Genomic DNA, 13,673 nt, shown 5'->3' on the forward strand with positions numbered 1-13,673 from the left:
GCAGTTTGAAGCTCTCCCCCCTGTCTCCATTGTTCTCCTATGGAGAGAGCTAAATAAAAGACCAAAACAGGACAACAAAGAGTTAATCTACAAATACATCGCCCTTTATCTCCTCTGACAGTCAGCACTGACCTCTCTGAGCTCTGATTACAGCGTTCACCCAGCTCCGTGCCTGTAATGCCTTTGTTTTCAGCTTTCTGCTGCTGTCTAACTTCCTCCTCCCCCCTCCCCTCTCCCTAGAACAGACTGGGTACGTCCGATGCAACAAGTCATAATTTCCTGATTTTTAGCAGTGGATGGAAAAGAGGAGGGGGGGGCCTGGGAAAAGGCTTTTTAAATGCAGATAATGGCATATTTGGCTAATAAACCCAATTACAAAGTTTCTTAAAACTGCCTGGACTATTGATTTCTGCAACAAAAAAAAAAATACGTCAGTGAATCTTTAAACCTACATGGAGGTATAATGACCAAACATTTTTTTTGCATTACTAGCATAATTATGGTTATAGCAGACAACAAACTATTTAGAAAGGTTACAATGTTTCAAGTGCCACTGCACACTTCCTCAGACCACATCTGCTGTCCCATGTCACTGGTATAAATACACACCTCTCAGTGATGTAAGGCAAACAGCTATAACTATGGCAGTTCTACTCCCGTAGACCTCCAGAGGTTTTAATAAAATGTGTAAATGTGTGTTTTTGTGGCTTTTAGTTCTTCATTCTTCAACAGAAATCCTTGAATGACCTCATTGAAGAATCACATTATCAAAACACCACACAAGAAAAGCTAAAAAAAAATGTACTAATACACACAATTTTTTTTTATTTGGAGAAAGGCACCCTAAAAACTGCACCATGTTGGACAAAGAAAAACATGCTGTTTTAGTGAAAGCTGTTTTTTTAGCACAAAAATGCTAAGCAAAAGGTTTGTCAAAATGAATCCTAATGCAGCCAATTTCCCATCTAGTCCAGCTCAGCTGCAGAGAGCTGCTGTAGGAACTCATTCCCATTGTATTTTCTTCTCATCAGTCATCGCTATTGTTACATGAAATATTTTTTCCAGGCACTAAGAAGTTTAACAAAACATCTCCCACTTGTACAGTTAATAATATCCTATGTAAACTGACATTGCTCCTTATTGTTCTAAAATAATGTAATGATGAATTGGCACCCAGAAGAAAGACTGTAAACTGTGATAAGGGGAGTGAGAGGATTTCCTCTTCATATTTCGCTGGAGATAACCAGTAGTAAATAGAAGGAGCCGCCCTCTCAGCAGCCAGTGTATGGGAACCGCTAGATAGCATTACTACCACTGATTCTGTTACAGTGAACATGTCTCCATGTACAGACATGGCAACCAACATCTAAGATGCAACAATACTTCTGTCTGTGAATAATTGGATAATATTGCTACTAGAGATGAGCGAACCTCGAGCATGCTCGAGTCCATCTGAACCCATTCGTGCGGCATTTGATTAGTGGTGGCTGCTGAAATTGGATAAAGCTCTAATGTTGTCTGGAAAACATGGATACAGCCAATGACTATATCCATGTTTTCCACATAGCCTTAGGGCTTTATCCATCTTCAGCAGCCCCCTGCTAATCACAAAGTGAGACTGGTGTTAGAATTCAGAGATCACATCAGACTTCTTCAATTAGGAAGAGGCACTTAATTTATCAAAGCCCCATTATTAGAGCAAATTTTAGACTCGTGTTAAAGAGTTATTTTGAAAAAAGCTGTGCTTTTTGTGAAGGTTTTTCATCTAGTTTCTTTGAGCCAAAGCCAGGAGAGGTTTGCAACAAATGAGAGATATAGAAGGAAGACATTATAAGCCACCTTCTTATTGTATCCACTTCTGGTATCAGCTATTAAAAAAAAAAAACATGAAAAGCTGCAGTAACAATAAATGCTTCCTGTGTGACTAAGGCTAAGGATGATTTCAAACAAAGGGCTAAATAAACTTTTTTTCCTCAGGTCAAACAGGTAAAAACAAAATCCAAAAAAAAACAAAACAGAAAAAGGTGCAGATCTTGTTGTTCCCACCTCTGTTTTTTTCTAAAAGTAGTGACCATAATAATACGTGTGAACGCATTTTCCAAGGCATTGTTACCTTCCCTTTTTTGCCTCTAAAACTTCATGTCTACCCCTGATCCCTCACTGATCCCACTGCAGCTCCTACCGGTCAGCCTAATTCCTAGGCGACAGCTTGGCACATGACCTGCCTGCTCAGCCGTAAGCACTGGCTGAGATGGGACACCACTGCTGCCAGTGATGAATTAACAGTTCTTGCTTCAGGGTCTATCCTCTCAAAAAAAAGCAGAAGCCAAGGCAGCAGAGGAAAGGAAGCGGAAGGAACAGGACCTTCAGCGGTCCCAGCAGCCTAGGAATTTTTTTAAACACCTGAATACCCCAGTAGGTGTGTTGCTTTTTTTTGTGCATTCGTGTGACATTTTTTACACTCTTCATAAGAAATCCTTTCTCACATAGGACCTGTGACCTTTGAATATTGTGCTATTTCCAAAGTAAAATACCTTTCACACTGTGTAAAATAATCCTCCTGTACTTCACACGCTTAGCAGTTTTACAGATCACAGTTCTCTGCAGTATAGAAATGCTGATATTACTCACAAAGGAAATGCTCTATGTTGTTTTACTCAATGCAAACACATAAAAGGAATATTATTATATTGTTTATTTTTAAAGGGACTCTGTCACCTCCAACCCATCTTGCTCAATACCCTAAACTAAAGTCATTTGTATATAGGATAAAGGATGCTGATTCCAAATCTGTGATTTGTGTAGCTTTCTACTCCCCACTGTGAGGCCATGTTCACATGCAGTAAGAGACCGGTGGTTCTGTGGCCCGGCCGGGTCACGGAACGGCCGGTCTCTGAAAAGATCATCCCGTCATCCCGTCAACCCGCCCCGATGATCTTTCCTGAAGCAGAGTTCTGATGGGCCCGCATCAGATCTCTCCACTGCACACTATTGAGCATGCGGCCGCAACCACTCGCTCAATAGTGTGCACTGACATGGTTTTCCACAGCCGCTATTCAGTGACATGTCAGTTCTTTGCGGCACAGCGAGGGATCCCGGCCGTAGTGTATACTATGTGTATACACTCCAGCCGGGATCCCATAGACGGCTATGTAACGTATATTTCCGTAATAATCATGGCCGTTTTACAACAACCGTGGTCTTATGAAAATATACGTTGTGTGAGCATAGCCTAAGCCTACACACTGGGCATGTTGATGCATAGAGAGGACTACTTAGCTCAAGAATATAATGGAGAGGACTATTTAGACTCCTTCATTTGTGGCTTATAGCTAAGTAAGGGAAGAACATTGAATGATGGAAATTGTAGATATAGCTATGGGGGAGATTTATCAAACATGGTGTAAAGTGAAACTGGCTCAGTTGCCCCTAGCAACCAATCAGATTCCACCTTTCATTTTCCAAAGAGTCTGTGAGGAATGAAAGGTGGAATCTGACTGGTTGCTAGGGGCAACTGAGCCACTTTACACCATGTTAGATAAATCTCCCCCGAAGTCTCAGCTTAGTTTTAGCCCCAGTAGTGAGAATAAAAATTGCAAGATTTCAGGATTATTTTGTAATATAAAATCCATTGATTCTAATGTAGCCACGTCACAGAGGGGCGTGGGTTTTGTCACACTGGGTTTGGCTGGCCCACCTCCAGTGCTTCAGGCCAGGCTGGTGCCCGTGAAAAGACCAACGCTGTGTGTGTTAACTGGGACGCAGTTTAAAAAAAGGACAGCGACACCGGCATCCTGCGCCGGCACCAGTATATTAATGTAATAATGTACATCAGTAGAGTGTACAGCTCTGATTCTATGGGGGAGATTTATCAAACATGGTGTAAAGTGAAACTGATATATTGCTTCTTATGGGTTTTCCAACCTGCAGAATATAATGCATAAGGCTAAAAATAACAAATATGGTAAGTAGAAAATGAAAAACTGCACTCACCGGCATGGAAGACAACTTCTTTATTTTCTATGCATATGCGGACATTGCAGAGCAGACGCCAGCTGGGTGCGCACCCAGCTGGCGTCTGCTCTGCAATGTCCACACATGCATAGAAAATAAAGAAGTTGTCTTCCATGCCGGTGAGTGCAGTTTTTCATTTTCTACGTACCATTGTTCAAATACAAGGACTGCTTTTACACTAGCACCGCTGAGCATATCCCTGGTCATTATTGGGCTGCAGGAGGGAGCGGCTCCAAAAAAGACTGTAGTGCCGACCATATCTCTTTTTTGCTAAAAATAAGAAATATAATCCTATACCTATAAAGCATTGGTTCTGTGGTGCCATCACTGGCCACGGATGTGATGTCTGTATGGAATATGTTTTGAGTATTTTGGAAAAGGCTGTAAAGCCTAAAAGATCACAAACAAGCCTTCTCAAAAAATGTCTATTTAGGGCTTATGGAGCCTGTATTGCAGTGTATGGATGCCCTATGGTCCTTCAGTACGGGCCCAGTCATTAAAGAGTAACTTCAGATAAATGGTTCTAATCCAAGACTTGCAAAATTACAATAGTGCTCATGCACATTTTTAAAGGCATATTTGTACAAAAGGTGCAGTCATTTGGTCATGTGGGTTGTTTGCTATCTTGATTCCTATCTTCCTACTGATATGACTAAGTAATGCAGTCTACATTTCCCATGATTCCTCTCCCTCTTACCTCTCCTGGCCCCATAGAGATACTGTAGTAAAAGCAGCTATTCTATAAATGTGCAGATATACAGATAGAGCTTGGTGGGAAGGGGAGGGACTGATAGGTGGTGATGTAATCTTGTAGTTGATAGGAAGTCAGCTGACTCAGGAAAGACGACCACCTGTTACACATAAAGGCATGCTATTTTCTGGTAGCCACATGACCCAGCTGCAGTAATGAAATGTATGGATGTAGCTGGACTTGGATGAAAAAGGTGACACTGCAGGAATACTGTTGGTGAGTGTGCATTATATGGGCAAAAAAAAAGATCAGGCAGGGATAAAATTAGAAAAACAACACATTGTGCATGCTGATTGATGACTGCTGACTAGGGATGGTCCGAGCCTGGTTCTCGGAAATGATTCCCGATGTCTGCCCTCTCCGTGGAGAGCGTGGATACAGCGGGAGGACCGCCTTGAAAACTGGGATACAGCCAAAGCCATAGGCTGTATCCCAGTTTTCCGGGCGGTCCTCCTGCTGTATCCACCCGCTGCACGGAGCGGGCAGACAGCGGGAATCTGATGCTGAGCGTTTGGGTTCATACGAACCTGAACCTCGGCAACTTCGGACCATGCCTACTGCTGACACCAGGGTTTGGCACCAATGTGATGCCCCCAAAATGTACGGTATGGGACATCATAGCAGCTAGAGATGAGCGAACCTGGAGCATGCTTGAGTCTATCCGAACCCGATCGTTCGGCATTTGATTAGCTGTGGCTGCTGAAGTTGGATAAATCCCTAAGGCTATGTGGAAATCATGGATATAGTCATTGACTGTATCCATTTTTTTCAGACAACCTTAGAGCTTTATCCAATTTCAGCAGCCCCCGCTAATCATTGTTTGGCTGGGATCTGCAGAAAATGAGTCCTTAAAGGGAATGTGTCACCTAAAAATTTTTACGGGGGCTGCCATCTTGCGTGGGCTGTTCTTAACAGATGACAATCCCTGTATGTCCCCTTGAGATGTATGTAAAACATTACTGACCGCGCTTTATGACTTTAAAGAGGTCATTCCACAGGGAGCGGCTATTGTCTCCTAGTCACTTATTGCTGCAGTGCTGTAAAAAAAATACTTTACAGCAGCCTCCTATGTTCACCACAGGCAGAACAGGAAGGGGGAGATTTATCAAACATGGTGTAAAGTGAAACTGGCTCATTTGCCCCTAGCAACCAATCAGATTCCACCTTTCATTATCCAAAGAGTCTGTGAGGATCGAAAGGTGGAATCTGATTGGTTGCCGGAAGCAACTGAGCCAGCTTTATTTTTTAACAAATTTAAAGCAGAGACTGATATACATTCATTATCACTGTTTATTTTCTAATTGTTGATTTTGTTCTATCTTCTAACAAATCCTTCCTAAGCTACTTTGAACAGCATTTAGTGATCTGCTTTACTGCAGCAACATGGATTGTAACAGGAGATGTTCTTTGACTTCAAGGGTACAGGAACACGTAGCATATCTGCTACAAATCTACAGCATTTACAGTTGTGCATGAAAAGTGAATCTCTACCACATACCATAAAAGAGATCTGCTTAAAAATTGTGTGGATATTGACCTGGGGTGAATTTTAAATCTGCAGCATGTCAACTTTGGTTGCAACTAGGGATGGTCCGAACCTGGCAATGATTCCCGCTGTCTGCCCGCTCCGTGGAGAGGGTGGATACAGCGGGAGGACTGCCTGAAAAACTGGGATACAGCCTATGGCTATGGCTGTATCCCAGTTTTCCAGGCGATCCTCCGGCTGTATCCACCCCCTGCACGGAGCGGGCAGACAGCGGGAATCATTGCCGAGAGTTCAGGTTCGTACGAACTCGAACCTCGGCAGGTTCGGACCATCCCTAGTTGCAAATACTGTGCATTTTCCTAATTGATTTTATTGGCAAAGTCTGTATCACAGGGCTCCAGATGGCGACCAAAATGGTCGCCAATGCGACTGACATTTTGCAAATGGCGCCATTTGTGACTTGCCTCGGCGGCGGCGCGCTGTCTCTTTAAGTCCGGGCCCCCGGCTGATGCGCGGCTGCCGGGGGTGTCCCGTCCTATCCCCGGCAGTGCGGCGCATCAGTGAGCTGCCTGGGGCCCTGACTTCCGGCACAGGAAGCGCACGTCAGAGACGCTTCCTGTGTCAGAAGTCACAGCCCCGGCGTACAGGGAGCTCACTGACGCGCCGCGCTGCCGGGGATAGGACGGGACACCCCCGGCAGCCGCGCATCAGCCGGGGACAGCGCCTGAAGAAGAAGAGGATCGCCGGGGGAGCGGGTTGTCAGGTGAGTTTGTGTGTTTGTTTTTTTTTAATACTGCTTAGCATAGAGGAATGGGGGGGCATCTATAATGGGGGGAGAAGAGGGGCCATCTTCAAGGGGGGGAGAGGGGGCCATCGATAAGGGGAGGGGGTATCTATAAGGGGGGAGAAGAGGGGGCATCTATAATGGGGGGGGAGAGGGGGCATCTATAATGGGGGTAGAGGGGGTCATCTATAAGGGGAGGGGGTATCTATAAGGGGGGGAGAAGAGGGGGTATCTATAATGGGGGGGAGAGGGGGCATCTATAATGGGGGGGAGGAGGGGGCATCTATAATGGGGGGGAGGAGGGGGCATCTATAATGGGGTAGAGGGGGTCATCTATAAGGGGAGGGGGCCATCTATAAGTGTAGGGCAAACTGGCTGCAGACACTGGGAGATAGATATATGCACAATTATTATTATCAGGGCCCCTCAGGTGTCTGTATTGTAGGGGGTCACTTGCATTAGTCACTAGGTGAGAGATATATCTATTTATATACACATCTTGTGGGGGGTCACTATGGCTGCAGTCATAAGTCTAGCTCAGTATGTATAGACTGTTGCAAGCTTTTAAAGGGAACCTGTCACCCCCGGTGACGGGGTGACAGGCTCCCAACCCCCCGTTAGAACCCCCTATACTCACCTCATCGCGCCGGGTCCCGCTTCTGAAGATGGTCGGGTCACAGAGATCTCAGTCGCTGCAGCCCGACGCACACACTGAGAGATGAGTCCAACGCTCATAGAGAATGACGGAGCGCTGGACTCTCCCGTCATTCTCTATGAGCGTTGGACTCATCTCTCAGTGTGCACGCCGGGCTGCAGCGGCTGAGATCTCCGTGACCCGGCCATCTTCAGAAGCGGGACCCGGCGCGATGAGGTGAGTATAGGGGGGTTGGGAGCCTGTCACCCCGGCACGGGGGTCGACAGGTTCCCTTTAAGTTCAAGTTCAGAAGAGCAAGCCTCATTAAAAGGCTAGCCAAGTGAAGCTGAAGTACTGAGTCAGACTGTATATGGTTGTCAAGTTGCAAGTTTCCATTTTGAACGTTTTCAAACTAAGAAAAGAAAGAATCTAAAGGAGGAGGATGCTGCCGTGGCCTCTGCACACAGTAAGTCCCATTTAACATAACATTAATTTTACATGGTTTAAAATGTTGGCGACCAAATATTCTATTTGACGCCTAAATTTTTCAGGTTAGGAGCCAATGGCTCCCAGGTAAATTTTTTAGTCTGGAGCCCTGTATCAACAATCTATCATCAGTATTGTGGATTAAAGACTACGAGTCATTAAAAATAACTTTTCACATGTCATCAGGCATGAAGAAGAGAAAGTCCAACAGCATTTGTAGTGAAGAATAGGTCCATTTTATTTCCATAACCAGGTACAGTGCAACAACGTTTCGACCACAAGGTCCTTTTTAAGCATACAATGCTTGTCAATGGTTGACAAAGACCTTGTGGTCGAAATGTTGCTGTACTGTAGCTGATCATGTAAATAAACAGAACCTATTCTTCACTACAGATGCTGTTGGCCTTTTTCTTCTTCAAGTCTATTTGCCTATACCTCAAATTGTGGGCCTATCCAGCATTCTATAGACTAGGCCTTATTGGGCTACTCCTAAGGTACTGTTGGAACATTTCTTTTTTTGTAATGTCATCAGGCATGTCAAAAGTTATTGATCGCAGCAGGTCTCACTGCTGATCCCTACTGCAATCAGGAGATATAGCCGACGGCGGTTTCTTCCACTCCCTGCTCCCTGCCTTATAGACTTAGGGCCCTATTACACCAATAGATTATCTGACAGATTTTTTGGAGCCAAAGCCAGGAATGGACTATAAACAGAGAACAGGTAATAAAGGAAAGACTGGGATTTCTCCTCTTTTCAAAACCATTCCTGGCTTTGGCTTAAAAAAATCTGTCAGATAATCTATTGGTGTAATGGGACTCTAACACTGTCAGAATTAGCCAATCAGGAGATGCAGCCAGAGAGTGGATTACATGGCTACTGCGCTCTCTCCACTGCTATATCTCCTAACTGGAATGGGTCTCAGCAGTGATCAATAACTTTAGACATCCCTGATGATCAGTAGTGGATTATAATAGGGGCGTTCCGGCCCTGAGCTCCTGGGGGGCCCATGACCACCCAAAAAGACTTATACTTTCAGTGGTGTACTGTCTCCTGGCTACACTTCCGCCATGATTTGCAAAAAATCAGTTTTTTTATGGCAATTTTGCACAAATCAGGACATCATGACATTATCTATACTGTACTATGACGCCAGACTAGTGCTGCCATAGTTACAGTGGGGTGGGGGGGCCCAAGCTTGGTGAACAGCCCGGGGCCTATGGTAAAGTTAATCCGCCCCTGCTGATGACTTGTCAAAAGGTGTTTTTAATGACAGGTTCTCTTTAGGATCTGCAGCAGATCCTCAGCAGATTTGATGGCGCAGATTTGAATGTGCAGCAGATCCGCAGCAGATTTGATGGCCTAGAATTGATTTGCTTTGAATTTGCAGCTTTAAATCTGCGCCATCAAATCTGCTGCAGATCCTGTACGTGTGAACGTACCCTTAAGGTTTAAAAACACTACAGATCAGAAGTATCAGTGGATTTTTTTACATATTCTGCTCTGAAATCCATATAATTTGGTGTTGATTTGATGCAGAAGTACTGTGGGTTTTCTGCTGTGGAAAGCCTGCAGCATTTTCTATACATGTGGCCGTACCTTTTTAAGCCAGTTTTACACAAGCATAATATGGGCACATTTTAGTCAAAGTGCAGGTCTGATAACCTGGACTGATGATCTGTATCCAAAGACTGGAACTAAAAGCATAAGAATCTGTAATGCTTTCAATTTGTCTCACCACACCTACAGTCAGTCTGTGACATGTGACCGTATCATGCTTGTCCTCAGGGTATTCTTAAAGGAATGTTCTATCACCTGTTAAAAGAAAAGACAAAAAGACTGCCGAGTCCCATGAATTGTGGGAACTGATATCTACACATTGGTGTCATCTTTCATTGACTGCTGAATAACAATTTTTACAGCAAAGGAAATGCCAGATTATTATTTGGTTTAGTGGTCAGAGGAAAAACTATAAGCTTCTGGCATATAAAAAAATAGTGACATTACTAATTGAAAAAGAAATCACAAAGAATTCCTACAAAAAAAGAAAAGCTTGATTTAAAACAACAGGTAATTATCTAAAACCATATACGTAGGATTAAAGGTGATGTCCCAGAACCAGATGGAGAGGAGGTGGGTGAACATAACAACATGCACTTACCTCTCCGGCTAAAGCGCTACAGTCTGCTGTCCTCTGCTCCAGTTCAGGTCCGCTATGGCCACTGACTGGCTGAGCGACCTAGACACGTTACGTCCCAAGTCCCCACTCCCCACCTAGAAGCATACAGGGACCGGGAGTGGAGGACAGCGCACCCCAGAGCTGGAGTCAGGGAGGTAAGTGCATGTTGTTATGTTCACCCACCTCCTCCCTGGCTGTTTTGTGCTGGGACTTCTCCTTTATATAAGGTGTAATATTTACCCATGCATTAAAATTGCCTAATTTTACCTGGTCTGAAAATAGTGTACTTCTCTGATCTGGTGTGAGGGACAATAATATTCTATGACTCACATGGTCCATGCAGCTGAAATCTGCAAGTAGGCTGATTTATCTGACATGGTGAGTCTTCCGCTGAATAATGTTATAATGGATATTTATATGTGAGAGCAGAGAGCTGCAGTATTATTATCTCTGTGCCAGAGCCAGGCAGGTCTACAGGGTAAAAACCTGTCTTTTATACCCAGAACTGAATTGTCAGGCTTTCAAGGGTTATTCTATGACTAAGATGATTATGAGTCTATGTTAAATACATTAAGAGACTATAAAGATACATATGTAGTCTTTTCTGACCTGTCAAAGATGTTCATTCTGCAAGCGGTGGTCCCTCAGTCCTTGGCTTGTTGGAAAAGAAAGAAACATGTTCTCCGTTCATATACACAAGCAGAAAAGCACCAGAAATGACTGGCAGTAAAAGTTCCCGCATAAAAAGAAGGCAAGACTAGAAGAACAGGTTTCATAGATGCGTGCATGTATTCTAGTTTACGCTGAAGATAGATCAGCTGAAAATATCTCTTTACAGTAATTTTCTAGACATATAGCCTCCTCTCCCTCACATCATCAGGTTCAGTAGTGACAATTTCACAATGTGTACAATACACTGAAATAATAGAATAAGCAGCAACACATAGTTATGACTGTCATGCCCCATTTACACCCAAAATGGGTATTGTGACACCCTAAAAAATACATTCATATGTATACCATAGCATGCCTGCATTGTAGGTATAGGCTTTATTAGACCAAGAGTAGAAAATGCCAGCTCAACAGGATAGTATCACATTTCCTGGATACTTTTTAATAGGTCCTCAGAAAACCCTTTCATAGTTGATTTTTCACCGCAACGCCTACAGATGACCAGTTTCCAGAGGTGTTGAAGTAACAAAACGCCTTTTAAAGGGGTTATCCAGTGCTACAAAAACAGGGCCACTTCTACACCACTCTTGTCTCCAGTTTGAATAAGGTTTTGAAACTCAGTTCCATTGAAGTAAATAGAGATAAGTGGAACTTAAATGGAGCCAATCGTGGCTGAGCAGCTGATGACGCGCTGGAGGGGGGCCGGCATGAGAGAGGGCCGGCAAGTAAGGCCAGCCTCCTCAAGATGACGTGTTCATCCCAAGATGGCGGCCGGGGTCAACAGTGATAACATAAGTATACTGCATTACACTTCCGGGTCCGCTCTGGAGGGGGGCCGGCATGAGAGAGGGCCGGAGCAGTAAGGCCAGCCTCCTCAAGATGACGTGTTCATCCCAAGATTGCGGCCGGGGTCAACAGTGATAACATAAGTATACTGCATTACACTTCCGGGTCCGCTCTGGAGGGGGGCCGGCATGAGAGAGGGCCGGAGCAGTAAGGCCAGCCTCCTCAAGATGACGTGTTCATCCCAAGATGGCGGCCGGGGTCAACAGTGATAACATAAGTATACTGCATTACACTTCCGGGTCCGCTCTGGAGGGAGGCCGGCATGAGAGAGGGCCGGAGCAGTAAGGCCAGCCTCCTCAAGATGACGTGTTCATCCCAAGATGGCGGCCGGGGTCAACAGTGATAACATAAGTATACTGCATTACACTTTCGGGTCCGCGGCCGGGGGTGGGGGGTGCTACATGGGGAAGGGAGCCATTCACTTAAATAACACACATTACAATGTTGTATAACTTTTTAATGTGTGTTATTTAGTGAAAAAATGTCTTAGACAGCACTACCCTTTTATAGAGGACCTGTAATCCCAGTTACCGGGGCAGAGTCTGTCTGATCCCCCCAGTGGCGCCCTATATACTTACTCTTTCCATGAAGTCCTGCTCCTGGGCCTGGTCCCGCCGGCGAGAAATCGCTGTTGGAAGCCCTGTGCGCGCGTTATGCTGATTATCAGAGATGAGTCCGACGTCCATAGAGAATGAATTGTTTTTTATAAAATTCTCCTCTAAAATGTTTTATTAGACTCAATGGACAGGGTGGAAATGTTTCCAATATAAAGAATAGATCATTCTTTTTGCAACCTTATCCACTATGTGACAAGGTGTCACGGCCGCGGCGGCGTCCCGCGTTCCGGGCCGCCGCCGCGACCGCTTCCTGCCCCATGCAGCAGCCGGTGTCCATAGTCGGGGACCCGGCGCTGCTATCACCTCGGCCCCGGGGGGCGCCTCACCTCTCCACGCTCCTGTCTCCCGCTGTGCCGGCCGGCGCGCGCGTCCCCGCCTCCTAGGGCGCGCGCGCGCCGGCTGTCTCAGATTTAAAGGGGCAGTGCGCTCCTAATTGGTAGTTGCACCTAATCACTCCCCTATAAATCCCAGCATGCCCTGTCCCCTGTGTTGGAGCCTCTACATGCTTCCCATAGCGTTTGGCCCAGCTCCCTGTTGTTCCTGTGTCCTGTCCGTTACCTGGTCCCAAGTCCCTGTTCCTGAGTCCTGTCCGTTACCTGGTCCCAAGTCCCTGTTCCTGGTTCCTGTTTCCCTGTCACTCCACCTGTTCCCGTGTCCAGCCTGTCACGTGCGCTCTCACCTGCAGACCATTGCCTGTGCCATCTCCTGCCACGCCTCGCCTGCCGACACCAGCAACCAAGCCAGGGGTAGCGACCTGGGGGTCGCCTGCCGCAGCAAGTCCATCCCGCCTTGCGGCGGGCTCTGGTGAAAACCAGCGGCCCCTTAGACTCCGCTCCCTGGTGAGGTTTGTGCCATCGCTGGTGCCGGTCCAGTGGATCCACTACTCCAGGCGTTACAGTAGGCTCCAACCATGGATCCCGGCGAGGTGCCTGATCTCCGTGATGTCGCCAGAGTGGTCACTCAGCAGGCGCAACAAATCCAGAAGCAGTCACAGCAGATCCAGCAACTCACTGCCGCCTTACAGCAGCAGACTACTGCCCAGCGCACACCACCTCCTGACGCTTCTTCTTCACTCCGACTGGCCCTCCCAAGCAAGTACTCTGGGGACTCTAAGTTGTGCAGAGGATTCTTGACTCAGTGCACCATGCACATTGAACTTTTGAGTAGTCAGTTTTCCACCGAGCGCTCTAAAGTGGCTTTCATCAT

The 13,673-nt window shown here is 45.8% G+C and overlaps 1 protein-coding gene across 3 annotated transcripts in view; it reads right to left on the minus strand.

The window, feature by feature from the left end:
- TEC (tec protein tyrosine kinase) overlaps positions 1 to 13,673 on the minus strand; it is a 78,325-nt gene that overhangs the window by 43,819 nt on the left and 20,833 nt on the right. Inside the window, exon 1 of one of the 3 annotated variants that reach the window (XM_069977597.1) lies at positions 5,730 to 5,807. The exons of the other annotated variants lie outside the window; for them this stretch is intronic. The gene's annotated coding sequence lies outside the window, so the exon portion shown is untranslated. Of the gene's footprint in view, positions 1 to 5,729; positions 5,808 to 13,673 lie in introns of those variants that run through there. 3 annotated transcript variants of the gene reach the window in all.

Source organism: Dendropsophus ebraccatus, chromosome 7 (assembly GCF_027789765.1).
Source record: "Dendropsophus ebraccatus isolate aDenEbr1 chromosome 7, aDenEbr1.pat, whole genome shotgun sequence".
NCBI lineage: Eukaryota > Metazoa > Chordata > Amphibia > Anura > Hylidae > Dendropsophus > Dendropsophus ebraccatus.